The following is a 27,836-nucleotide window of genomic DNA, read 5'->3' on the forward strand; positions in this document are numbered from 1 at the left end:
AACTGTCCCTCCTTAAGATTCAAAATGTGAATCTTATGAAATGCAGGAGGGTGGAGGGATCAGGGCTTTACTGAGTCCACTGAGAAAAAGCCGCTTCTTACTGGTCAAAAGAACACGGAGTTCCACCTCTGGCTCTGGGTGGTGACATGACATTCTACTCTGTCTCAAATATGAGAACATTATATTGTCCCTCCCTTCTTGCAGGTGCTCACACTGTTTGCCCTCTTTTATGAGTTCTAATTCACAAGCAGTAGCTTGCCCTGCACTCAACCTCTGTGTCTTTTCATCAGATACTTAATGAAACATGTCCTCCCTCAGGGTGGTCTACTCTCCATGCACACAGCTTTTTGCAGACCTCTTTCTCTGAGCTTGCTTGCTTTTTTGGACCCCGACTCAATAAGGAATATCTCTTCCTCTTCTCCATCTTCTTCCTCCTGACAGCAAGACTTCCAGCGTGCTTGCCCTGTTTTTCTTTCAAAACTTCAATAAAATGGTCCTCAAGCTTCCTTCTGAGTTCATTTAGAACTTTATGAATGAGATCCATAAAGAACTCTTTCCTGATAAGATAGCCATATATTTTAAGACATTATTTAAACAAAATGTTGGGTGGTACATGCCTTTTATCCCAGCACTCCAGAGGCAGAGGCAGGCAGATGTTTGTGAGTTTGAGGCCAGCTGGGTCTACAGAGTGGGTTCTAGGCTAGGCAGGGCTACATAATGAGACTGTCTCAAAAAACCCCACCAAAACCAACAAAATTAAATAAACAAATATGTTATCATCTGTAGATGTAACCAACTGTCTTATTAAATAAGAAACACAGAACCAATGCAAAGAAGAAAGCCAAGAGGTCAGAGCTAAGAGCTAAAACCTTACCCTTCCTCCTGCGGTGGTCCTACCTCTCCGAATCAGAGCTACTTCCTGTGTTAAAGTCCTTATATAGAGTTTCTGTTCTGCCTTCTCATTGGTTGTAATCCCAACCACATGACCGCTTTGTCGTGGCCTGTCTGTATAGACCTCCAGGTTTTCTATGATTGGTGTTGAGATTAAAGGCATGTATATCCAATACTGGCTGTATCCCTGAACACACAGAGACTTACCCAACTCTGCCTACCAAGTGCTGGGATTACAAGCGTACGCCACCACTGCCCTGCTTTCCTATGGCTTGCTGATAGCTCTGACCCCCAGGCAACTTTATTTATTAACATACAAATAACATTTTAATACAAATAAAATATCACCATAATCATCAATTAGTTGAATAGAAGAATTATCTCAACATAGTATTTTATTTGAATGAAGGCCCAGAATTCATGCAAAAATATTTTTACATAGGACAACCCTAAAATTAATCTTTGAAATTTACATTTTAAGTTTGCCCAGAAAAAAGCAGTTTGGAGATATCTGAATACTTAATAAAAGCATATTTTAAACAATTTAATCATCATTTAGGCTATAAGTTATATCTCTGGTGAATTCTGTGAGATTTTTCTCAGCCTCAGCATGGACTATACACTATGCCAGAAACATAAGGACATGTCTGTGTCTTTCCACAAGGGCAGAATTTACTGTATAGCAAATAAAACCACAAGGTTTAGCAGTTTCCTTTAAATTTTTTGCATTAATTTTTAAAAGTTATGTGTATATGGTGTGTTGTCCATGTGGGAATCGGTGCATGTGGGTACCTACAGGGGTCAGTGGTATCAAATCTGCTGGAGCTGGAGTTACAGGCAGTTGTGAGCCACCTGATGCGGGTGCTGGGAGCTGAATTCAGGTCACCTGCAAGGACAGTGTACTCTTAACCATCTCTCCAGCTCTACTTGAGTGGTTTCTGTCATCATCTGTCTACCTTGGTAGCCTGGCCAAGGTGAATGAAGGGTCTTTTATTCCAATCTTAATTACTAGCGTAAACACTCATATCTCACGGCACCTGTACCTATATATGTTTCTGTAGATTACAGAACAAGTTGTAGCAGAGTTTGAGAGGTTTTAGAAGTGGGCTGAGGGGTGAGATAATGAACTGGTTCTGGGAGGGGGTTGCTGCTGCTGCTGCTGCTGCTGCTGTTGCTGAGGCAGGGTGAGGCTGCAGAGTTCAGCTGTGAGGGGAAAGCAGGAAACTGGAGACAGCTGCTCAGATACAGCTGGGTGAATAGGTGGCAGGCAGTTGAGTAGACTGTGTCCACAGCAGGGGACAGAGCCAAGCTGGAACTCAAGAGATGCTCAGGGGATAATCGGGAGTCCTTGGTCCTTGATGCACACACTGGGTATCAGATGACAGGTGGAGGTGGGATCGTACAATGTTAGTGTTAGGAGTCCATCATACGGAGTCCAGGTGAGGGAATACACCCTTTCCTTCCCTTGATGTAGCTAATAAGCTCTTGGGTCTGGTTGGTGCTCCTGATACAGTTTTAATACTACATCCATGCTGTAGAGTGAAAAGGGCCAATGAAAAACACCCTGACCCTGACTTGACCCCAGGACCAAGGCTTGAAATCCCACCAATCCCTGAGCTTGCCCCAGAATCAGGCTGTAGAATCCCACCAATCCCTGAAGTCCCTGAGCATGAAATCTCGCCAATCCCAAGTCACGCCCGCCACCCGACCCCCATCAAGAAACCCTGTATAAGCTCTGTACCCTGCTCAGTTGGCTGCTGCTTCTCACCCTAGAGGCAGCCCTGGATTCTTCCTCCCCAATAAATCTCTTGAGTGAGGTTTGTTGTGCGGTGTAACACTTTTACCGGAGGGAGCCCAGTTGTTACATTCCCAGGGATATCTCTGGACCTGAGCAGAACTGTAACAACTCCAGTGAGGAAATCCTCCCCTGCCAGAGCAGAGTTGTTTCACCTGAGCTGGGGAAACCTTTCCCTAGAGCAGAGCTGTAAACTGCTGTGCTTACAGTGACTTTGTGGCATTCCTTGGCTCCCGACTGCCAAGCTGCAACGCTCACACATGTGCCTCCACAGATTAAATTCTCCCTGATAGACTCACAGCATCATTCCCTTCCTAGTTCCTGGAATAAGTCCTTCATCAGTCTTTGCTGGATGGGTGGTAGGCATGCAGTTTTATCCACCCAGGGGAGTGCTCTCACCCTTTGCTTGTAAAGGCAACATACAGCCCGAAGGAGAATAAAACACAGTGTTATAAAATAGAGAGTAACTCAGAGCAGGGCCTAGCCTGACCTCTACGCTTCATTTTCAGACTTAACAATTCAAAGTGTCAGATGCAATTCCACAAGGAAGCAAGCTCAAAATTAACATATCAGTTAGTTAACCTTTATAGAGAGTCCCTGAGGGAACCAGTAAAATCAGTCTTTTTTTTTCTAGTTTCTAATTTGCTAGTTCTTGCATCTTTGCCAACCACTTTTTAAAGGGAGAAGAAATACAGAGACAACAACTCCAAGGATTAATATAGCCTAAGAAATACCTCCAAAAGATGCACACATGTGAGTGTACATACTACAAACATGCACATCTTGTAAAGGCATGCCAAGAATTTTTTTAAAAAGAAATGCAAACACGAAGTGGCTGGAGTCTGTGACTTGTTTTTAGGAATGCCAACCACAGACTGATTGCTCCAGGCTGCTTTAGATGCCGTCGTCATAACCTCAGGAAAGACTTCATATGTGGTCATGTTACTCACGCCAGTGACCTAGCTGATACCCCTGCCTCCATATCTCAGATGTTTCTGCAGAGCCATACTGGTTCAGCATAACCCTAAAAGCTTTCCCTGTTGTAGGCCACAAAACTGAAACAGTTCAGAAGACCCGGGAAAGACAAAGTCACCAGAAATGGTTCCAGAGGAACCCAAAGTGCTCAAAAGAGCCCCGAACAAAATGGAAGGCAAGGCGTTAGGTCCAGTGACTGGAGAGGATACAGCCAGGACCAAACTTTCTAGAGAGTTCCAAACAAATTCTATAAGCTCCTTTGTTTTCACCAAAGAGGCAAAAACCAAGATGCTGGCTGCAGTGGGAACCTAAGAAACATTCTTGGAATAAAGTTGCTCTGGCTGCCGCTTTGGGTAATCTTTCCACGTGGAGTCATCTTGCTGTGAACAGCTGCCACTCAGAATGTTCTGCCTGGGTGGTCCAAACAGTTATCAGGATTATTAAGGACAAAAGCTATGTCCTGACATCTCTAACTAGCCAGGTCTGCTCACCCATCTCAATTCCCCAGAGAACTCTGTCCCTTGTCTCTGGCCTTCTGCCTGTCACACACGTCCCACCTGTCCCTAGGAGGCCTGTGCCCATCCGTATACAGGTGGTATTCATGGCATCAAGAGTCATGGGGACCAAGGACTGGTATGGGCTTTAGCCTAAATCACAGCCCTCTTCCCCATCCTTACCCACTGCAGGGTGGTTAAAAAGCTGGGACTGTGCCGAGTTCAGTAGTCCCCAGACCAGGGCAGTGGTGCAGTGTGGAGGCCAGAGGCTGGGGGAACTTTGAAAACAAGTGGTGTGGTAGGGGCATGACAATGTGGAGAAGAACTACCGATCCTGCCAAACTCTGGTCCCCACAGGGGAGGACTAGAGAGGAGGAAGAACACCGGAACTTAGGAGAGTGAGAGGAGGAAATGGGGGCCCAAGCGCTGGGCTCCCACACTTGAAGACTGGGAGAGCGAGTTTTATGGGGAGCCCCGAAGAATTTGGGAGCCAAGTCTTGGGCCTAAAACCCTTGGATGTCAGACTTCTCAGAGTTGCCTCAGCCCACAGTAGGGTGAGAACCATGGGCTAGCCAATAGTTGGGCTGACCCACCTTTAGCAGCGGCTGGGGAAACTGGGACACAGTCTCCCACTTGTGGGCTCTAGAGGGAAGTGCCAGGGCCCTCACCCTGGGGACTTGCCTCGTGCAGGGTAGCTCTGCCAGATGCTTGGAGTCAGGCAGCAGGCTTGCAGAGTGCAGCAGAAGCTCTCTTCAAAAGTCATGTACGGGCTTCCCAAGAAAAAGCCTGAGGCAGTAACAACAATTGAAACCTATTTAAGAGCAAAGACCATGGCTTTGCTTAGCAAAAAAATGAACAAGAAGAGAGAAAGCCATTCAAATCCACAAGATACTAGGAAGGTAGAAGAACAAAAGGTTCCCACAGAAGCCAACACCAAATGTTCTCATAGTTTTCAGGGAAGATCCGGGAGGTGGTGTGGAACCTTTACGGAGGCTGTGGTGAAACAGAACCCAGTCGAGAGCCAGGAGCAGCATCTTGATATAAAGAACCAACTAGTCCCCTTGAAGGACGCACCGTGGAGGGCATAAAGATCCAGCTGAAATCCAGTTAGTGTGGGCAAGGAGAGTGATTCAAGTTTAGAGGCAAGAGAAGTGTGGGAATTGTTAGAATTCTTAGCCACTCCCCCAGCAACATGACTGCATGTGCCTGGCAAGATGCTTAGTCATCCCAGCGTCATCCGTGCGCTGTGTGATCACGTAATCTATGCACATGGGTAGTGAAGCAATGTAAGCCCATACGTGCACGTGCGGGGAATCTTATAAAAGCAGGTTCCATGCATTCCTCCTCTCTCTTCCGGCACAGTTATTCCACAGGCCTATGCACACCTTTCCTATTCCTTTCCCTTAATAAACTCTTATCGTGGGTTTTGTTGTACCTCGTGGCTTTTCTCACAAGGTAAACAGCGCCGCTTAATAATTAACAGGAATTACAGCCATCACAGAAAGGGGCAGAAGCTCCGTTAGCCAGGTTCCTCCAACATAAGACCTTCTTTGAGGGAAAAGTGAGGGAATCGAGCCTGTCACCAAGGAAGAAACCAAACCAAGTTTGCTAAAGAGGAGGAAGGCCCTGGGCCATGGAGTTTTCAGCCAAAGAGAATCATGTAGAATTCTGTCCCGGTGTCAACAGAAAGTTGACTACAGCCCCCGGCTCAGGACTGTCACAGAGAGGCCACAGGAAGCCTGTTAATGGAGGAGAAGGGGTAGTGAGACTCTCTCACCATCTGGAGCAACCCAGTCATGTCGGTAGAGTGGGCGACTCCTGCTCAAAAGGAAGTGCTTCGCTGAGCAGGACTCACCCAGCAGCTCCAGTAAGACACCATGCAGTGAGACTCCCGAGTTGCCGGGGTTGGAGAGCGGAGACCGTGAGAAGGTCCTGGATGAGAAGCTGGAGGTGTGGGGAAGCGAACGTCACACCAGCTTATGAAAAAGGTGTGTGTGGGGGGGCTGCCCAATAAGATCAGAAAACACCTGTGTCGGGTAGCTCTGAAAATCTCCATGGAAACCAAGCATCCGACAGTCAAGTGGATGATGGGTGGGCATCCTTGCCTTGAAAGTAATCATTTCTTTCAAAGCTGGTGAGGTGCAGTCTCCGGGAAAGAATGGTAGAGATTTAAGGCAGCGAATTTGAGATCCCTTTTGGCAAGCACTGTGACACAGAGGCGTGACAGCGGTTGACACTAGAGAATCAGAGAGAATTCACCTCTCCTGTCCAGAGCACAAGGGAAGCCTTGTCGTCCTGTCAGAGCTTGATCAGGATGGTGCTGTGTTATTATTATCCAGCTGAGAATATTTCTTCAACATCACAATGCAGGCAGTCACTGGCCTATGTATCAGGTCCCTTGAAGACATTTCTCCAAGTGGTTTTCTGTAGCTGTTGACGCACCATCGTCAGCCAACTGCAAATGCCCATCTGTGGAAACCTGGTTTTAAAAAGTATGTCTTTGAAAATGTTGCCGCCTCAAGTCACTGGAGGATGAACTGTTGGCTTCGAGTTCCTTTTGAGGGGAGGGAGGTCTCCCTTACAAGTTGCGTCTTGAGTCCCTTGCTGACAATTTAGGATCCCCAGTAGGAATTATGCCTTGGAGGGATCCCCAGAGGGAACTGTGATCTTTGACTTTCCATCACTCCAGATTCACTACTTTGGCTAATTCTAGAGAACTGGAGTGAGTTTAACCCTCAAACTAGGGAGGAGGGTAATTGTTGAATTCCAGTCTTTCAGGCTCTTAATCAAGCCAGCACCGTTTCCTTCCTTTTTTTCCTTCCTTCCCTGGCCTTCCTCGCTGACCCCAATGGGAGATGACTCCTCCAGCAACTGCCATGCGCGAGCCGGGTGAGGCCTCAGCGACCGCTAACGGTGCAACTTCCCATGTGGGAGAGGTCCTATCGACGGAGATCTCCGAGGCCTGTGCGCTGTTCCCCAGTGGACTCGGCGGGGACTCGGCGGGCGGCGGCGGGCGGCAGACGGCAGAGTCGGTCTGCACAGCCACTTTGAAGCCTTCAGTACTTGATGCACCAGGGGGCGCTGCCGAGTTTGGTTTGGTGGTCATCTATCCACTGTGCCAGGATGCTTCTCTGACCGAATGGGGTGCTGCAGAGGGCGGGTCCCCAGTGAAGGCCCATCTGACGCCAGAACCTACGGGTACAGGGTGGTGGTCGGTGCAACAGCTGCAGTGATGCCCACAGTAGCTGGGTGCTCTTGCCCAGCCTTTCCCAATTTGCCCTTGGGGTAGCTTCTTCCATAGCTGCTTACCCTGCATGGTGTCTTTTATTTGATGACATTCTTAGCTTTGGGATGGTGGAAGCTAGTGGTCCCTTAAGAATACAATTTAAGATTAAACAAATTTTTTTTTAAAGATTTATTTAAGTTTTGAATATTTTGCCAGCTCGTATGTATGTATGTGCACATATTTATACCTGGTGCTCTTGGGAGTCGGAAGAGGGCTTTGGGTGGCCAGGAACTGGAGTTACAGATGGTGGTGAGCCACCGTGTGGATGCTGGGAACCAAACTCTATTCCTCTGCAAGAGCAGCCAGTGCTGATGACTCATTTCTCTAACACCAATTTTAAGATTTTGACCCCTTCACAAGCATGCTAGGTCAGACACAGAGGTGGGCAATGAATGGTTTTCTAAGAGACTCAAAACAGTCCAAGATCATTTGACTCTAGTTTACAACATTTTATCACCATCTATAATCTTGAAGTTTAGTCATTTGGCCTTGTGGAATATTCTAACACAGGTGTAGCTTCCTCCCTCCCTCTCCCCCTCCCTCCCTCCTTCCCTCTCTCCCTCCTTTGGTCCATCCCCTCTATTTTTCCTTCTCCTTCCCTCCCCCTTTCTTCTGGGAACCTCAGTTTCCAAAAGTTAAGTATGCATTTACAGATACTCTCCTTATGTGACCAGTGTCCAATATCTTTGAATTATTAGGAGGCACTGCTGTAGTACATACAGTTAGCAAGTCTGAACATCCTTTAACACAATTAGTAAGCACAAGCAGCAGTGTGTGGTGGCGCACACCTTTAATCCCAGCACTTGGGAAGCTGAGGCAGGCAGATCTCTGTGAATTGGAGGCCAGCCTGGTGAGTTCCAGGACAGCCGGGGCTATATGGAGAGATGTTAATATTATTTATTAACAGTTCAGATTCAGAAGTCTGAAGTTATGCCTCTTAGAAGGGTTGTATAACACAGAGTGCAACAATTAACATCATTACACGGAAGAACTATGTTGCCAGCCTGCACACTAACTTAGCTTTTACTATTGAAGCAAAATTTAGACTCTTTGGCTCTAACTAGATGTGCTGGCTAGTTTTATGTCAACTTGACATGAGCTAGAGTCACTGGAGAGGAGGGAACCTCAATTGAGAAAATGTCTCCATATGATGGGGCTGTAGGCAAACCTGGAAGGCATTTTCTTAATTAGTGTCTGAGGGGGGGCAGCCCATTGTGGGTGGTGCTATCCCTGGGCTGGTGGTCCTGGGGTCTATAAGAAAGCAGGCTGAGCAAGTTATGGGGAGCAAGCCAGTAAGAAGCACTTCTCTATGGCTTCTGCATCAGCTCCTGCCTCCAGGTGCCTGCCCTGCTTGAGTTCCTGCCCTGACTTCCTTCAATGATGAACAGTGATGTGGAAGCATAAGCCAAATAAACCCTTTCCTCCCCAAGTTGCTTTTGGTTATGGTGTTTCATCACAGCAATAGTCACCCTAACTAAGACAGAAACTGGTACCAGGATAGTGGGTTATTGCTCTGATAGACCTGACCATGTGTTTTGTGGGAGGATTGTGGAAGGACTTTGGCAGTTTGGACTAGAAAAGCCATTGACTGAATGTTCAAAGCATGGTGAGCTTGGAACACAAGAATGCAGGGGATGGAGGCCTGGGAGTGAAGTTTCAGAGAGAAGCCTAAAGACTCTGTGGGGCCATTTGCTATTTTAAATTAAGATTCTGTCATTCTGGTCAGCTGAGGCTGAAGAGTCAGCCGTGATTAACAAGAGACCAGCACCATTGAAAGAAAACCTTCACATTCCTGGGACAGTTGATGCTGAGAAATTAGCAGTGACTAGGACGAGATCAGTATCACTGAAGAAGTGTTTCCTCAGAGTCAGTACCCAGAAGCTGTGTTTCAGAGGTGGCCAAGGTTGTAGCTTGCACTGGCAGCCGACTTGGTAGTGTAAGAGTCACTCAGGTGGTACTAGTTTTGAAGGCAGGAAGGGGTCATGGAAAGCTGCCGAGGCTTGGTACTGTGGGGCCATGCTGGAGTTCCTGAAGAAAGCCTGGGAGAGGTTACCAGTGAAAGTGCAACCCAATGCAGAAAGTGACGACAGCATTTTGGAGACACCAGTACGTTGGGATAACCACCAAGAATGGCAGCAGCGGTGGAATAGACCGAGCTGGAGTCTAGAAGACAGGTTGTGTGTGTACTACAGACAGTGGAGCCGGAGAAGTGACCCAAACCCTTTGAAGGAACCCAGAAGATCGTGAGTAAATCTCAGATAATTGGACATTGAGTTATTTACACTGTTGGAGTTTATTTTTGTTTTTGCTTTGTTCAGATTGTGACTGTGCCCTGGTTCTTGCTTCTTGAAGTAAGAAAGGGTTTAATTTATATTTGACTTGACAGGACCCCACAGTTGAGAGACTGAATATTAAATGGATTTGGATTCTAAAAGAGACTGGCTATTTTAAAGAGACTGAATTTTTAGGTGTTGAGTTTTTGTTTTTGTTTTTCTTTTTTTTTTTGGTTTTTCGAGACAGGGTTTCTCTGTGTAGCTTTGCACCTTTCCTGGGACTCACTTGGTAGCCCAGGCTGGCCTCGAACTAACAGAGATCCACCTGTCTCTGCCTCCTGAGTGCTGGGATTAAAGGCGTGCGCCACCACTGCCCGGCAGGTGTTGAGTTTTTAAGGACTGGAGAATTTTTAAAAATTTGGAATAATAATTTTATATTGTGATGTTCCTATTAATGTGAGATCTATTTATTGGGGGATAAATAGCAAAGGAAAGGTTGTGGCTTGCTAATGATGTGTTTGTGTGTCAAGTTGTCAATTTATGCTGCTTAGTTTTATGTCAAAATGACACAAGCTAGAGTCACTGGAGAGAAGGGAACCTCAACTGAAAAAAAAATGCCTCTAGGACTGGAGATATGGCTTAGTCATTAAAGGCTAGGCTCACAACCAAAAATATAAGAGAAAATGCATCTATAAGATCAGCTGGATGGTGGTGGTACATGCCTTTAATCCCAGCACTCAGGAGGCAGAGGCAAGCAAATCTCTGTGAGTTCAAGGCCAGCCTGGTCCACAGAGGGAGTTCCAAAACAGCCAGGGCTACACAGAGAAACCTATCTTGGGAAAAAATAAACAACCATGCCAAATAAACAAACAAAAAGACCAGGCTATAAGCAAGCCTGTAGGGTATTTTGTTAATCAATGATTGATGAGAAAGGGTCCTATAGGTGGGGTTTTTCTTTGGAACCTCTGGCCAGCTCCCAGATAACCACACAGAGACTTAATATTAATTGTAAATGCTCTGCCAGTAGCTTAGGCTTGTTACTAACCAGCTCTTACAACTTAAATTAACCCATATTTTTTATCTAAGTTCTACCACTTGGCTCATGGCTTGTTACCTAGTTTTCTATACATCCTGCTTCCTCTGCATCTGCCTCATTACTCCTCAGACTCTACCCTTCTTCCTCCCAGGATTCTCTTTGCCCCCAAAATCCTGCCTTGTTATCAGTCAATCAGCTTTTTATTAACAATGAGAGCAATTCATATTTACAGTGTGCAAAGATTGTTCCACAGCAAGGGCCCAGCACATGGTGGGTGGTACCACCCCAGGTAGGTGGTCCTGAGTTCTATAATAAAGCAGGCTGAGCAAGTCATGAGGAGCAAACCAGTAAACAGCAATCAGCACCTCTCCATGGCCTCTGCATCAGTTTCTGCCTCCAGGTTTCTGCCCTATTTGAATTTGAGTCCTGACTTCCTTCAGTGTGAATAGCAATGTGGAAATGTAAGCCAAATAAACCCTTTCCTCAACTTGCTTTTGGTCATGATGTTTAATCACAGCAGTAGTAACCCTGACTAAGACACTAGGATAAGTCTATTGTGTTGATAAAAATTAAACATTAGGGAACAGTGTTAGTTATTATATAGAGTTCTGATATACAACTGTATCTAATAGCTACAGTAACAAAACAGGGCAATAAGATATAGACCAGGACTTCCAATAGCAAGATGGCCCAAATGGTAGTGTTTTCTCATCTGCATGGTACAGAAAACATCATCTACTGCTCCCCTTGCATAGATTAAACTTACTCATCTTCAACTGCAAACTTTTTCCATTATATATAAAATTCAGGCATGTAGTTCTACACATTTTTAGTCATAAATATATGACATGAAAATGTCCTAGTCATTTTAGGGGCTGGAGAGAAGGCTCAGCTGTTAAGAGCACTTGCAGCTCTTCAAGAAGACCCGAGTTTGGTTCCCAGCACCCAAGGTGGGTGTCTCACAAGCACAGGGGATTCAATACCCCATCCTGGCATCCTTGGGCACCTGTACTCACCTGCACATACCCCCCCACACACATATGCATATAAATTAAAAGTAAAAATCTTTAAATCAGTTGTTTACAGGTCATTGAAAATACTTTAACATACAAAGATACTTAAATGAGCCCTGACATTCTAAAGTTCCTTCCAAAGTGGTCCGATAAATATATTTCTATTACTCTTTGACAGTTTCATATATATATCTATAATGTGTTTTAATGATTTTCATCTATTACTCTCCTGCCCCCTTCCACTCCTGCTGATGAACCCTTTCTCCTTCCCCACAAACCCACTACCTGCTTCCATGTACTGTTTTACCTTTTGTATTTCTGTCGCCCTGCCCCTCCCCCAGCCTCTGCATTTAATTAGGGTAGCTTGCATGAGCATGAGTGTGGAGCCATTTTACTGGAGCATGAGTAAGCCAACACCAGTGACAAAAATGATTCTCCCAGCAACAATTCATTGCCAATAGCATCTCTGGAGAAGGGTTGAGTCTCATGAGCCCCATCTCTGTCTATGATGGAATGTTGGTCCCATCTTGTGCAAGTATGCACACCTGATAGCAGGTCACAGGTACAAGGGCCATGCCATGTCCAGAAGACATAGTTTTAAAGATGTATTTAATTTTAAATATGTGTGTGTGTGTGTGTGTGTGTGTGTGTGTGTGTGTGTGTTACCCATGGAAGCCAGAAGAGTACATCAGATCTCTTGGAGCTGGAGTTATAGACCACCTCACATGGAATAAGCCACCCACATGGATGCTGGGAACTAAACTCAGGTCCTTGGGAAGAGCAGCAAGTGCTCATAACTACCGAGCCATCTCCAGCCCTCATATTTGTTTTTAACAAAAGTCTTGTCTTTTAAGCCAGTAACAAACTATTACTGAAAACAGAGCATTATCAGTAAGAAAGTTAACCTTGCTGCCTTTACATTAGAACACAGTTTCTCAATTGCAGTGAATCTATCTTAATACCCAAACTGTAGGTGTCTTCTATTCGGGGGTGAGGTTCTGTGAGAGTGGATCTTATTTGTTAACTTGATTATATCTGTAATTAACCAAGAGACTGTACCTTTGAGGGATTTTCTTGATCAGGTTAATTGAAGTGGGATGCCATGTCCCAAATGTGGGCAGTACTTCCCAGGGCTGCCAAGATATACGGAGCATCAAGTGAGAAGTTTTTACTTTCTTCCTTCATACGTTCGTCTTGAGCTGGTGAGTTTATCCAACTGTTGCTGCTCTGGCCCTGTGGCTACCTTCGGAACCCAGTCTTCTTCCAGTGTGGACTATGGTGGCTCTCTAGAAATCATCCACTCCTTCAGTACCAGACTGAGACTGATGAGGTGTCCAGGCTCATGGATAGAGAGGCTAGTAGATTCTTAGCCTTTCCAGCGCGGAGACAGTATGTCACCTGAATGTGTGCTTTCTCCTTCTCTCTCTCTCTCTCTCTCTCTCTCTCTCTCTCTCTCTCTCTCTCTCTCTCTCTCTCTCTCTCTCTCTCTCATGGTAGGATGCTCACACACAGGTCCTAAGCACCCTTGTGGAGGTCAGAAGACAATTTTTTGGACTTTGTTTTCTCCTTCTACTATGAGTTATAGGGATCCAATGCCTGTCGTCAGATTTGTGTGGCAAATGCTTTCATACTCTGAGCCTGGGCCGTTTCTCCAGCCCTTTTTATCAGAGTTCTTAGGGTCAAAGCCTCTGTGCTGGCATCCCTCACAAGGCAGGCCAGGCCAACCATCCTGTGACTCCCCAGAGAACTCCCTCCATCACACCCAGTGATCAGCCTCCAGGGCTCACTTCTCACCTGGCCATACCACGCCTGTGCCCTCCATATACCATATCTTCCTAGATACTGGCATTCCTAACATCATCAGACCTGGACCCAGGGCTTCTCTGCCTGTGGAGGTCGGCCCAGGTCATAGCCATCTCTCCTCTAGCCCCACCCACTGCATCATAGACAGGCAGGGTTAGCTAAAGCTGTGACTCTCCAGAGAGTTCAATCCCCCCTCTCCCCCCCAATCCCAGGGCAACAGTGAGTGTTGACGGCAGAGGCTGGTGAACTTCGAAGGGTATTTATCTCAGAGACAGATCATGCCAGAGAGAAGAAAACTAAACGTTCAAGAGCTCTCCATTAGAGTGTAGGATTGATGAGCGAGGGACAAAGCCTGGTCCCCAGGAGTGTGAGAGAGAAAAATGAGTTGGCAAGACTTTAACTCACCCAGAAGACTGTATGTTACTGTGAGCCTCCAAAGATTGGGTGGTCAAGTCTCAGGGCCAGTCACTAGGGCTCATTTTGCTCCCCAGGCTGTGAAACTCCTCAGGGCTGTGCCAGGTCACAGCAGGGTGTTCACTAGTGTGGGTTCTAGTCAGGTAGAGTTGGCTGACTTTTTACAGCAACTGGAGGAACCAGGACATCACCCTCTGCTGGGAGGCTCTCCTAGTGAGAGCTGGGCCTCTGACACTAAAGGCCATCCCTCATTAGTCACTATAGAGATATTGCCGAACAGCTGTGGTGAACATCTGGAGTCAGGGATCCAGGGAAGCTCCTTTATAAAGACATCATATAGGGTATGGCCAAAGAAAAACCACGAAGCAATGCCACCAATAGAGACCCAGGGAAAAGGGTCAGTGACCTTCCCTAATAAGGTGAATACACGAGAAGAAAACCCTCAAAACTCTCCAGTAGAAAGCCACGAGGACTTGTGGAAGGACATAATCATAGGAGACGGCAATGCATCACCAAGAAGGAGGCCGAGAGAGGTGCTCCAGTACTCCAAACTGGACGTTTTTGAAGAACATGGCCTGGTGGGAAGAAAGATCCAGCTCAAGAAAAAGCAGTTGCTGCAGGCGACATTGCCGGTTTTCCGATTGGAGGAGAGACATGCGGAGGAGATACAGACGTTAAAGGTGAAGAACAAGAGAGCTAGGGAAAGGGGGGCCTGGCTCCAGTTCTTACCAGACAAGTCATTCCTGGAGCAAAAGCAGAGGGAACTGGGCCCACTGTTAATGGGAGGAATGTTCAGCTCACTGCTGGACAGGAGAAAGACCCAGGCCTTGGAACTATCAGCCGAAGGCCACCATTTGAACTCGGGCCCCAGAGCCCACAGAGGGGATCTACAGCCATTGGCCCCGGATGACAACAATAAGGAGGCCACAAGAAAACTGTCTAAAAAGGAGAAAAGAAGGCTAAGGATGGAGTGGTGGGATCCCACAGTCTGGGGTGGCCCAGTCACACTGGCTGAGCGTGAACAATCTCCTCGAAAAACCTGTGCAGAATTCCAAAGTAACCCGAAGAAACTGAGCTTCCCCATAGGCAGATCATATTATCGAAACATTGGTCTTGTGCCTCAAGAACATTAAAGGTCTTCGTTAAGGCCCAAGACTGTGGTTTCTGGCCAGGGCTATAGTCTGCTGAAATCCAAAGGTCTCCCAGACAACTCCTACAGGGCATCCTCCCTTTCTCCTCCTGTCTCTCCTGGCTGGCCCTCCTGAGACTGTCCGTCATCTCTCTAGGGATTTCCTGGGACATCACTCTGGTGAGTCTTCCCTTATCCTTATCCGTTGGCCTCAGATGAGGACACCCCACTCCTGAAGTCCCTTCAAAAAGGTTTTTCTAAAAGTTGGTCCTCCAGTGCCTGGTGGTCACCCCAGGCTAGAAGATCCTTTGTGTGAGGTGGGACACTCTCACCAAAGTTGCCCTGGGAGGTCCTTCTGAGGGGAGGGAAATGTCCCTCAGCAGCTGCCCTTGAATCCTGTTACTGGTACCCATGGTCCAGCACCAGATCCCTTGAAGCTGCTCCATCTCTGGAGGGCTTCTCTGGAAGATTTTTTGACAGCTGTGATCTCTCGTGTCTGGACTGAAATCCTTTGGTCCAGTGTCTGGAGATCCTTTGAGGAAAAGAATGCCTATTCTGAAGTTGGACCTTGAGACCTTTGGCAACATTTTAAGACCCTGTTCCTGTGGAAGGATGTCCTGTCAGGAATGACCATCTTTGACCCTCTGTCTCTACAAGACACAGGTCCCTGGGATCCCTTCAGTCATTGTTCTGATTTATTGTGAAGGACCGGGATGAGTTTGATTCTCAGTTTCTGATGAAAGTGATGATTTTCTTTCAGGTCTTTGGCTCTCAGTGTAACTGGCGCCTCTTTTCCTCATTCCTTCTGGACCCTCTCTCAAATTCTCACTGTGCCTTGTGGTGGATTCTATAGCAAAGTATGGCCTTGAGCTGTAAGGAGACCCCAGTGAATGCTAAGGGTGAAATGGCAGTTTGTAGTGTAGGGACAAAGTCAGTTCCTGCAGATGAATCCCTAGGCTTACCTCAATATGCAGGTTAGAGGGTCCGGCCTGCTTAGCCACTCTGAGATCTTTGGGACTGGGACTGGTGAGTCCCCAGACCAAGTGCTCTGGTTGCTGAGGCTTGGTGGCCTACTCCATGTGGAGAAGGCTTGCAGGCAAGGCCCTCTCTACATGTGGGTGGCATAAGGCCACATGGGACCACTGCAGCCCACGAGAGCTGTTGGGATTTTTAGGTAATCTGATTGATTATTCTAAGATCAGTGCAATGCAGAGGGCAGAGTTCATAGCTCACAGCAGTGGGGCCGGAAGTGTGCCTTCGACTGCTACTGTGTCCTGAGTTACTCCAAAGCACATTGGGGCGGGGGTGGGGGATAGGAGGAGGAGAACGGAGGGCCAGATGCATCCATCCAGTGCGACAGTGTGGAGGTGAAGCTGAGGTGCCCAAGGAGGACAGCCACAGTGGTTGGCATTATCCAGGGGGCCACAGAGGCAATACCAGGATGGGTGTCACAGGGTTTCGTGAGGACTGAGCAGTCTCCTTGGAGCAGATAAACTGGGAGCCACATTCACAATTGGTGTCAAAGAGGTCAAGGCTGAGTAATGGATGTAGACGACATAGCTTGTTCTAGAAGGAAAAATTTAAATGCCCATGAGTAGCAATCAATGTAATTCTTTCCAACAACCCAAGTGGTTCAACTCCTAAATCCCTTTCCCTACTAATCCTTCCCCACTCGGTCTTGACAGTCTGTCCCCTCCCCACCCCTCTCCACTCTCTCTCTCTCTTTTTCGTTTTTCAAAGAAAGGGTTTCTTTATGTAGTCCTGACAGCCCTGGAACTCACTCTGTAGACCAGGCTGGCCTCGAACTCACAGAGATCAGCCTGCCTCTGTCTCCTGTGTGCTGGGATCAAAGGTGTGTGCCACCATCTCCTGGAGGCTGTGTCTCTTAGGAGCCTGCTTACTTTGGAGCAGAGGTTGGTGGGTGTAAGTGTGTGAGGCTGTCTCTTCTTTGCCTGTCACTTGTCTATGGCTCCTTCTGAAGGCAGACTGGGCCTCACATGTACATTTTTGCACATAGTCACTGATAGACTCTATTTTTAATTATATGCCTAGACCCTGGTCATTTATTTTATTTTATTTATTTATTATGTATACAGAAGAGGGTGCCAGACCTCATTACAGATGGTTGTGAGCTACTACGTGGGTGCTGGGAACTGAACTCATGACCTCTAGAAGAGCAGTCAGTGCTCTTAACCTCTGAGCCATCTCTCCAGCCCCAGACCCTGGTCATTTTTATACTAGCAAAATGTTTTGTTTTGTGTTATAAGGGCAATGGTGTGGACTTCTGAGTCGATAGCAATACCTGGGTAGAGTAGGGTAGTTTATTTTGTTGTAAGAACTTGTTACCAGGCTACAGCATTTTTGGTGAATCTGCTTGGTTCTCATGCCTGAAATCTGGAATGGTATTCTCCTAGTGCCATTGCTGTTGCTGTGATCAAATACCCTGACAAAAAAAGCAACTTAGAGGAGAGAGTTTATTTCCACCCACAGTCTCAGCAAATAGCCTATGGTAGGAGGAATGTCATGGTGCAGGAACTTGAAACATCTAGGCACAGCAAGTCCACAGTCAAGACCACCAAGAAATAAATGCATGCATGTGTATCTGTTTGTTTGCTCACTCATGGTCAGCTGGATTTCCGCACTCTTCTACCAAGTTCAGGACCACAGTTTAGGGAATTGTGCTGCCCCCAAAGTGCTGGGTCTTTCCACAACAGTTAAGGGAATACCCCTAAAGACATGCTCACAGGCCCCCCCAATCTACAGAATCCTTCACCAAGACTCTCTTCCAGGTGGTGACAAGTTGGCAATTAAAGAGAACCATCACAGATATATGCAAAAATCATTTTCTGAGTTTATTTATTTGAGTCATGTTCTCTCTATGTAGACCCGGCTTAGAATTAAGTCCATGTTCAGGGTTTATTTTTTAATAAATCATTTTGTTTTATAGTATACATGCAAAAATTTTCCCCTAGTTTCCACTCCTTACTATTTTAAGGTATTTTTAAAACAGAGTCTCTGTGAATCCTGGCTACCCTGGAACTCCCTATATAGATTCAAACTCACAGAGATCCACCTGACTCTGTCTCTTAAGTTGCTGAGACTAAAGGCGTGCACCACCGTGTCCAGTCTGTTGATTCTGTTTGTGTTTGTTTGTTTTTGTTAGTGTTCTGTCGCTGTGACGAGACACCACAATAAAAAAGTGTTTAGTTGCAGGCTCGCTCACAGTTTCAGAGGGTTGGTCTGCCAAAAACTTGGGGATTTTTTCCCTCCTCTGACATGGCCCCTGGCATCAGTCCGTTATCATCACGGTGGGGATCATGGCAGCAGGAATGTTGCTAGTGAAGTAGCTGAGAGCTACATCCTGATCCACAGGCAGCAGGCAGAGAGAGCCACTGGGCCTGGTGCTTTTGAAACCTCTAAGCCCACTCCCAGTGACACACCTGCCCCAACAAGGCCACACCTCTCCCAAGGCCACACCTCCTAATTCTTTCCAAATAGTTCATCAACTGGTGACCAAGCATTCAAATACATGAGCCTAGGGGGGGCCATTCTCATTCAAAACACCACACAGTTATTTTTTATTCTTCTGTTAATTCTTTTTTTTAAAGATTTATTTATTTATTGTGTGTGTATGGGTGCTTTGCCTGTATATATGTCTGTGTACCATGTGCACGCTGCCCAAAGAGGCCCCGAGAGGGGGATGAAATCCCTGGGACTAGAGTTACAGCTGTTTGTGAATCATCATGTGGTGCTGGTAATCCAAGCCAAGTCCTCTGGAAGAACAGTCAGTGCTCTTAACCTCTGAGCCATCTCTCCAGCCCTGTATTAACTCTTAAGGGAAGAGACAATAGTATGCACTGTTCTGTTCTTTGGAGCACATCAGAATGTCATGTCCCTACCTGGGGTCAGAACTATTCCATTGATTTGATCAGGAGGCCTACGGTGTGACAGAGATGACAGTCATTTTTCTAATGTCACTACAGAAGCCAGAGATGAGTTATTAGTGTCTTCCTCTGCAGGGTCTGTGTAGAAAAGCAGGTAGGGACAATCCATAATATGTTTTATAAGTTTGGTCTAATGAAGAGGTGGGTTTATCAGTTTATATTACAGAAGGAACAGGTCTCTGCACTCTTAAATCTAGAGCCTATATAGTAGTTAGGAAAGATGAGGTCCCTTAAGTTTAGTAACAAGATGCTTAAACAGGTCGTATGAGATTAGGCCTCAGGAAAGAAGTCATAAATAATTCATATTGGTCATATAAACACTGATCTGACTGATGTGTAGGTTTGTCTTATTCTAGGAAGCACCTCATTCTCCCAGTTCAACAGCACAGTTATCCTGTAAGCATTTTAGCTGAGGAAGCCCTAATAGCTTTTAATTGTCTGGCCTATACCTGCTAATCAATGGTAGACCAAAGTTCTGTTTGTTTGAGACAGGGTCTCTCTTTTCATCAGTGTTCTGTTGCTGTGAAGAGACACAATGTCCACTGCAACACTTATAAAGCAAAGCATTTAATTGGGGCTTGCTTACTGTTTCAGAGGTTTAGTCCACTGTCATCATGGCAGGTAGCAAGGCAGCACACAGGCTGACAAAGTGCTGGAGAAGTAGCTGAGCGTTCTATATCTGGATCCTTAGGCAGTTGGAAGAGAGAGACACTGGGTCTGGCTTGAACTTTTGAAACCTCAAAGCCCGCCTCCACTGATGCACTTCCCTGAGGCAATGAGGCCACACCTACTGCAACAAGGTCACATCTTCCTAATCCCTCTCAAGTGATGCTACTCCCTGCTGATCAAGAATTCAAACATATGAGCCTATGAGGGGCATTCTTATTCAAACTGCCACAGTCTCACTGTGAAGCCCTGGCTGGCTTGGAATTCACTTTTTAGACTGGGCTGGCCTGAAACTCATAGAGATCCACTGACTCTGCCTCCCCAGTACTGAGATTAAAGGTGAGCACCACCACTTCCAGCATTGTATTTTTAATTTAAAAGAACCTATTAAAATCCCACGTGGCTTCAGAGTTTGGGTCTGGTTGAGATAGCAGTAACAATATTTTTGGTTGTGAGCCTCGCCTTTAACGGCTGAGCCATCTCTCCAGCCCAGCAGTAACAATATTAAAAGAAGGTAGGGATTGGGTTGATGAGATGGCTCAGCAGGTAATGCCTATGGATCTGAGTTCAATTCCCAGGTCCCACACAGTGGAAGAAGTAAACTGATTCTCGGGAGTTTTTCTCTGACCACACATATTCACAGATATACATAAATAAATGTAATAAAAATATTTTAAAAGAAGGTGGGGATAATTTAGACTGCAGGCTGGGGAGGGGCATCTGTGGTTTCCCACTCATTGTCATCTTTGTCGCAGAAGCAGCAAGTAAGGACAGTACAGCTGCAGCCACCTTCTCTTCCCAGGAGCAGGCTCCTGGCATCCTGTCTGGTCTTCCTTGGGATCTGTTATTCATGGGCCAGGCCAGGGAGGGAGAGGCTGCCTCCCGAGAGCTCTCCAACCGAACGGGTTAGTCAGTCTGCCAGCTGTCAGCCATAGGCATCGGAATGAGAAATGATCAGAAAGTACTGAGGGAAATTTTTTAGCAGTAAGATAGGAAAAATGTATTTTTACCACTTGTCAGGGTGTTAATATTCTGATTTGCCCCTTGAAATTCTGCCCCTTGGGGCCACCCTGCATTCTGATGTAAAGGAAAAAAAAATCCCTCCCCTCCCCCCTCTCTCTCCCCTCTCTCTCTCTCCCACGAGGTGTGGGTCCCTCAACACCCCCCTCCTTCTCCCTCTCTCTCTTCTCTCTCTTTCCTCTCTTCTCTCCGATGCTCTATTATAATAAAGCCTTTCCTCATGGATGCAGCATCTGGTTTGTGAATGTCCACCCACCACCCCATTGCCATGCCCTCATGGTGTGGGTCGCCTGACAGCCCATTGCTGTATCTGCCCAGCATGCCAGCATGTTTCCCTGCACACAAGGGATGCCCTCGAGGTCCTCTGTGTATAATTTATAACACAGGTTCTAGCGTGGGTGGGTGATCCAAGGTCCCCCATGTCTTCTTCAAAGCATTGAAATAATCACATGGGGATCACAATATAGCAAAAATACTTTATTCAAAGCAAAGTGGTAGTACTGATTAGAAAGGAACACACTGTCAAGATTAATATGCGGGTGGGGAGAGTTGGAGAGGTGGCTCCGAGTTAAGAGCACTTGCTGTTCTTCCAGAGGACCAGAGTTTAGTTCCCAATGCCCATGCCAGGTGGCCCTCAATGACTGGAACTACAGTTCCGGAGGCTCCCACATCCTCTCTTGGCCTTTTTGGGCACCTGCACATATGTGACACACATGTGCATGTGTGTGTGTGTACATACACACATAGAAGAAAAAAATCTTTGAAAAAAAAGATATCTCAGTTTCCATGAGTGAATGACTGAAGTACTCAAGAAACTCAGATTATTGGTCGTGGCTTCCTTGGATGGGGTGCCAGAGAAGGCTGGGTTCTGTGATGGCCATTCCTGGTTGTCAACTTGACTATGTCTGGAACGGACTATAATCCTGAAATGGAGGACACACTTGCGATCTAGACCTTGAGGCAAAAAGACAAAATGCCTTTGATCTTGAGGCTGGAAGGTGAAACTTTAACCTGGGCCACACCTTCTGCCAGAAGGACAACAGACAATGGACAAAGGACAGGGGTATGTTCATCCTTCGCCTGCTTGCCCTGAACTTGTCAGCCTGTACATCCACTCTTTATCTGGCACTGGCACCTACTTCTTGGGGATTCCAGCATGTACAGAAGACCAGCTAAGATACCCAGCCTCCTGCGACTGAGCAACTCTAGATTCTTGGACTTTCCATTTACAGCTAGCCATTGTTGGACTGCAGCCTGTAAGTCATTCCAATAAATTCCCCTATGTAGAGAGAAAGAGATTCATTCCATAAGTTCTTTGATTCTAGAGAACCCTGACTAATACAGTTCCTAAAGGGGCATTGTAGTTGGTTCTATTTTTGTTGAAAGATCAAGTTACATAAATTACATATGCATGAAAATTATGCATAGGAATATCATCACTGGCAAGGGAATCTCCAAAACCACTCACTTAGATGACTCAATGCCTTATTTCCAACCTGAAAGAGTCTAGGTTGGATCAGCCCACTGTACACAGTTTTCAGTTGCCTAGAAGATGCTAAGAGGAGAAATCAATTGCCTAGTTTAGTGCAGTCCTAAGCACAGTTAGTGTTGGTCATAATTCCTGGATTGCTAACAGGTTGCTAGGCCATCTCTTTTTTTCTTTTCTTTTGGAGCGAGGGATGAAATCTATAGCTCTAGCCAAGTGCAGTCTCAGATTGCTAAAATAATTGCTATGTTCAAAGAGCTAATAACACAAAAACCTTAGTCCTTCGAGAGATCAATAGCACCTATGTTGCCCTAAGTTTCCTCCACCTGCACCTGCCCACTCTGATTCAAATAACAATTAACACTTTGTATTAATTCTACACCAGTTTTTAATGCAAGAGTTTAGGTTCTCAGATTCAGGTGACTAACAGAAAAAGGCTGTTAACTGACTAACCGTGTCTGGATATTATTAATCACATAAAATAGCACACACATTCTTTGTCTTTTCCTTACACCTGTCATTGGTTTAATTTCTTTCCTTGTAACCTTGTAGCGATCCCTTTAAGAGATAGCCAGAATGTTCTACAATCTACAGCTGTTGTCAGTCACCAATGAAGCTGACCAAGTCTTTGCTAAGTGTGACTCTTCTCAGAATACTTGTCCCTGAGGGTTGACTTTGTAGTTTTTATAACAAGTTGTTAATGAATGGATACACACACACACACACACACACACACACACACACATTCATGCTTGGGGGAACAAAGAAAAAAAGATGGGAAGAACTAGGTTGAATAATGAGAGAACAGCAGAAGGGACTGAGAGGAGCTGAGTATGAGCACAGAGAAGCAGCTGTGCAGATGGAATTTGACACAGAAGAATAAAGTGGCTGGACTAAAGAACTCGGTGTGCTCAGACTCATTTACTGGCCCTCAGATCAATCTCCTAGCCACGTGTAGTTTCTGTTCTGGACCCTGGTAGAAATCTCCTCAGGGCAGGCTCTGAGGAGTTCTTGAATCTAAAACAGACTTCAAACGCTCTTCTATACTCTGCTTCACCAGAGAAGAGAAAACAGACAGTGCTGGTCCTGGAAGAAAGCTCTGAGAATGCCCTGCCAACCCTGCGATTCCAGCAGTGGCCAGGAGCCCTTCAAGCTTTTGCTGTCCCTTTGGAGGCAGCTGGAACAGCTGACACACAAACTGTGTCTTTTTCTCCAGGCTCATTTCCACACAATGGCTACCAGTGTTGTTTTGTCTTATTGATTTTACCATTACTAATACTGCAGGGGGTGAAAACGAGAGGACAGGAGCACAGAGGTCACAGCGCACATGTGAAGGTCAAAAGACAACTTTTCAACTCTCGCCTACCTCTGAGAGTTCCTGAGAACTAACTCAGCCTTTCAGGCTTGTGTGACAAGCCCTGTTATATTCAGTCATCTGGTCCTTCCAGTACGAGTTCTTAGGGTCAAAGTCTCTGTGCGGGCATCCCTCACAAGCCAGGCCAGGCCAACCATCCTGTGACTCCCCAGAGAACTCCCTCCATCACACCCAGTGATCAGCCTCCAGGGCTCACTTCTCACCACGCCTGTGCCCTCCATATACCATATCTTCCTAGATACTGACATTCTTAACATCATCAGACATGGGCCCAAGGCCTCCCTCAGAATGTAGGTCAGCCCAGGTCACAAGCATCTTCCTTCTAGCCCCGCCCACTGCATCATAGACAGGCAGGGGAGCTAAATTGTGACTCGCCACAGAGTTCATTTTCTTCAAACCCAGGGCAACAGTGAGTGTTGACGGCAGAGGCTGGTGAACTTCGAAGGGTATTTATCTCAGAGACAGATTGTGCCAAAGATATCTTGTAGAGAGAGAGTGCGGGATCGATCAGTGACAAAGTCCTTGTCTCAGGAGCGTGAGAGGGAAAATGAATGGCCAAGCGCTTGGCTCACACAGAAGACTGGATATTATTGAAAGCACCCCAAGGTTGAGCAGCCCTGCATTTTGGTCAACCACTAGGGCACATTTTGCTTCTCAGGAAGTTAAAAACCTCCGAATCTCCCAATCCAAGAGTAGAAGTTTAGGTGCTCCATGGGTTAGCCAAGGAGATTCACTTCCCCTTTTCCAGAAACCAAAGAAAGGAGAACATCACCGCCTACAAGTATGCTCTGCAGGTGAGTGCTGGGACCCCGCCACTGAAGGCTCTTCCTTATTGCCCATCACAGAGATGTTACCAAGTGGCTTTGTTAAACGTCTGGAGTTAGGGACCAGAAGAGGCACCTGTACAAATCCAAAGGAGGCATGGACAGAGAAAAATCTTGAGGCAACAGCATCAACAGAGACCCAGGGGAAAGGGAGGCCAATGGTCTTCCCTAATCAGGTGAATAATCAAGGACAAAAACCTCAAAACCCACAAGGTCAGGGTCATAAGGACCTGTGGAAGGACATAATCATAAGATATGGCATTGTATCACCAAGGAGAGGCCTACACATGGTGTCCCAATATCCCAAACTAACTGGTAATCTTGAAGGACACGTCCTGGAGGGAAGAAAGATCCACCTGAAATCAAGGCAGGGAAGGTTGTCCCCTTGTAGTTTGGAGGAGAGCCAGGAGGAAGAAGTACAGACACCCAAGAAGGGGAAAGCTAAGGGTAAGAGAGCTAAGAAAAAGGAGGCTCAGAACCAGTTCTCAAGAGAAAAGGCATTCCTCCAGAGAAAACTGGAGGAGCTGGGCCCAATGCCTGTGGCAGGAGTTAGTCTGCTGGACAAGAGAAAGACCCAGGCCTTGGAACTGCCAGCCCAAGCCCATCACTTGAAGTCAGTCCCCAGAGCACACAGAGGGGATCTACAGCCATTGGATCAGGAGGACAACAATAAGGAGACCACAAGAAAACCGTCAAAAATGGAGAAAAGAAGGCTAAGGATGGAGTGGTGGGATCCCACAGTCTGGGGTGGCCCAGTCACAATGGCTGATCGTGAACAATCTCCTCGAAGAACCTGTTCAGAATTCCACGGTGACCCGAGGAAGCTGAGCTTCCCCACAGGCAAACTGTATTATCAAAACACTATCTTTGTTTCTCCAGAACATTAAAGGTCTTCGTTAAGGCCCAAGACTGTGGTTTCTGGCCAGGGCTACAGTCTGCTGAAATCCAAAGGTCTCCCAGACAACTCCTACAGGGCATCCTCCCTTTCTCCTCCTGTCTCTCCTGGTTGGCCCTCCTGAGACTGTCCATCATCTCTTTAGGGATTTCCTGGGACATCACTCTGGTGAGTCTTCCCTTATCCTTATCCGTTGGCCTCAGATGAGGACACCCCACTCCTGAAGTCCCTTCAAAAAGGTTTTTCTAAAAGTTGGCCCTCCAGTGCCTGGTGGGTACCCCAGGCTAGAAGATCCTTTGTGTGAGGTGGGACACTCTCACCAAAGTTGCCCTGGGAGGTCCTTCTGAGGGGAGGGAAATGTCCCTCAGCAGCTGCCCTTGAATCCTGTTACTGGTACCCAAGGTCCAGCACCAGATCCCTTGAAGCTGCTCCATCTCTGGAGGGCTTCTCTGGAACATTTTTTTGGCAGCTGTGATCTCTCGTGTCTGGACTGAAATCCTTTGGTCCAGTGTCTGGAGATCCTTTGAGGAAAAGAATGCCTATTCTGAAGCTGGACCTTGAGACCTTTAGCAACATTTTAAGACCCTGTTCCTGTGGAAGGATGTCCTGTCAGGAATGACCATCTTTGACCCTCTGTCTCTACAAGACACAGGTCCCTGGGATCCCTTCAGTCATTGTTCTGATTTATTGTGAAGGACCGGGATGAGTTTGATTCTCAGTTCCTGATGAAAGTGATGATTTTCTTTCAGGTCTTTGGCTCTCAGTGTAACCGGCGCCTCTTTTCCTCATTCCTTCTGGACCCTCTCTCAAATGCCTGGTTGTGGACTCTGGTGGATATCTCAGCAAAGGCTGCAGCAGGGCCATGGCAGGGCAGAGCCCGGAAGACAGAATTCTCAGTTGTTTACACTGTTTGTCGGTCTCTCCATGAGCAGACTGCAGAGTCAGGTCTGCTTGGCCACTCTGAGGCCTTAGGAAACCAGACTGATGACGTGGTGCTAATGAGTCCCCCGACCAAGGGCTGTGGCTGCTGAAGCTTGGTTACTACTGCATTTGGAGGAGGCCAGTGCCTTAATGCCACCCAGGAGCGTGGAGTGGATGGACACACCAGGGGCAACACAGCACAGGTGGTGTCCTGGGCCACCTCAGGCTGAAGAAGCTCCCTGTCCTGGCTTTTAGCTTGAAGTGATGGAGCACTTTGCAAACCCAATGGGGTAAAAAAAAAAAAAAGAAAAAAAAAAGAAAAGGAAAAAGAAAAAGAAAAGCTGAGAGCACTGCCCATATGCATTCGGGCAGGAAGCGTGCCTTAGGCAGAGGTGGTCATGGGTCAGTTGCATCTACCCACTCCCACTGACCCCACGAAGCCAGGGATCTACCAGCTGTGATGACGGAGGCAGCTCAGGCAGTGGATGGATGAAGAGCTGAGACTGTGGCAGGCCAGCTCCTCACGGTGAGGGGCGCAGGAAGGAATGGACGTGGACACTGCTTGTTTCAGAAGGAAATGGTAGAATGCCAGGGCGTGGCCATCAGGGGATTCTTCTAAACAACTCAAGTAGGTTGACTCCTAAGTCTTTTGCCCTGCCAGCCCTTTGCTTTGGGGAGTCTCTTGGGAGGCTGCTTACCTTGGGGTGGGGTAAGTTTGACCGTTAGTCACTTTCTATGGCTCCCTTTGAAAGGTGGCCTGGGCTCCACATGCATATTTTTGTGTGCAATCACTGATGGACTATTATTATAATTATTATTATTATTATTATTATTATTATTATTATTATTATTATTATCATTTTTATTTTTGGTTTTTTGAGACAGAGTTTCTCTGTGTAGCCTTAGCTGTCCTAAAACTATGTATACCAGACTGGCCTCGAACTTGCAAAGATCTGCCTGCCTTTGCCTCCGAGTACTGGGATTAAAGGCGTGTGCCGCCGCCGCCGCCGCCGCCGCCGCCGCCGCCGCCGCCGCCACCACCACCCAGCTATGATGGACTATTTTTAATATTATTAGTTGGATAAAGGTCTATCTGTTATACACACACACACAAATTAAGTTTTATGTATATACATAACTTAATTTGTGTGTGTGTGTGTGTGTGTGTGTGTGTATGTGTATGTTTTACCTACATATATGTCAGTACCATAGTACCATGTGTATTCCTGGGTCCCATGGGGGCTAGAAGAGGTCTTTGGATTTCCCAGAACTGTAGTTATAGACTGTAGTGAGTGTCATGTGGCTGCTGGGAATCTAACACAGGTCCTCTGGCAGAACAGCTCTTAACCACCGAGAGCCTTTCCTGTCGCCCTTAGTCAGACTTACACTAACATGATATCTTACTTTGTGTTTTTAGGTGTCATAGATTGGGCATGTTGATTCTGTAGCAAACCTGGGTATGGAGACTTGGTGACATAGTGTTCTGTGTGGACCTCGTACTTGACCAGAGGGTTTTTTGATGGAATCTGCTTGTATCCCAGGCCTGAAATTTGGAATCTTTCAGAATTCATTTTTAATAAATCATTTTGTAAGACA

At 46.6% G+C, this 27,836-nt stretch overlaps 2 long non-coding RNA genes across 4 annotated transcripts; one reads left to right on the forward strand and one right to left on the reverse strand.

The window, feature by feature from the left end:
• Window positions 1-1,251: 1,251 nt before the first annotated feature.
• Window positions 1,252-6,476, reverse strand: LOC121827356 (uncharacterized). Of its 2 annotated transcripts, none has more exons than XR_013049318.1 (2): window positions 5,078-6,476; window positions 1,252-4,941 (listed from the first exon to the last, which is right to left on the reverse strand). It is a non-coding gene; the product is annotated as an uncharacterized LOC121827356 (long non-coding RNA). The 2 variants fall into 2 exon arrangements; XR_013049319.1 differs by having other exon boundaries at window positions 6,011-6,189.
• Window positions 6,445-27,836, forward strand: LOC107400086 (uncharacterized). Of its 2 annotated transcripts, XR_013049317.1 has the most exons (5): window positions 6,445-9,909; window positions 10,096-15,289; window positions 15,870-25,487; window positions 26,069-26,868; window positions 27,658-27,836. It is a non-coding gene; the product is annotated as an uncharacterized LOC107400086 (long non-coding RNA). The 2 variants fall into 2 exon arrangements; XR_013049316.1 differs by having other exon boundaries at window positions 10,096-25,487.

This window comes from Peromyscus maniculatus, chromosome 2 (assembly GCF_049852395.1).
Source record: "Peromyscus maniculatus bairdii isolate BWxNUB_F1_BW_parent chromosome 2, HU_Pman_BW_mat_3.1, whole genome shotgun sequence".
NCBI lineage: Eukaryota > Metazoa > Chordata > Mammalia > Rodentia > Cricetidae > Peromyscus > Peromyscus maniculatus.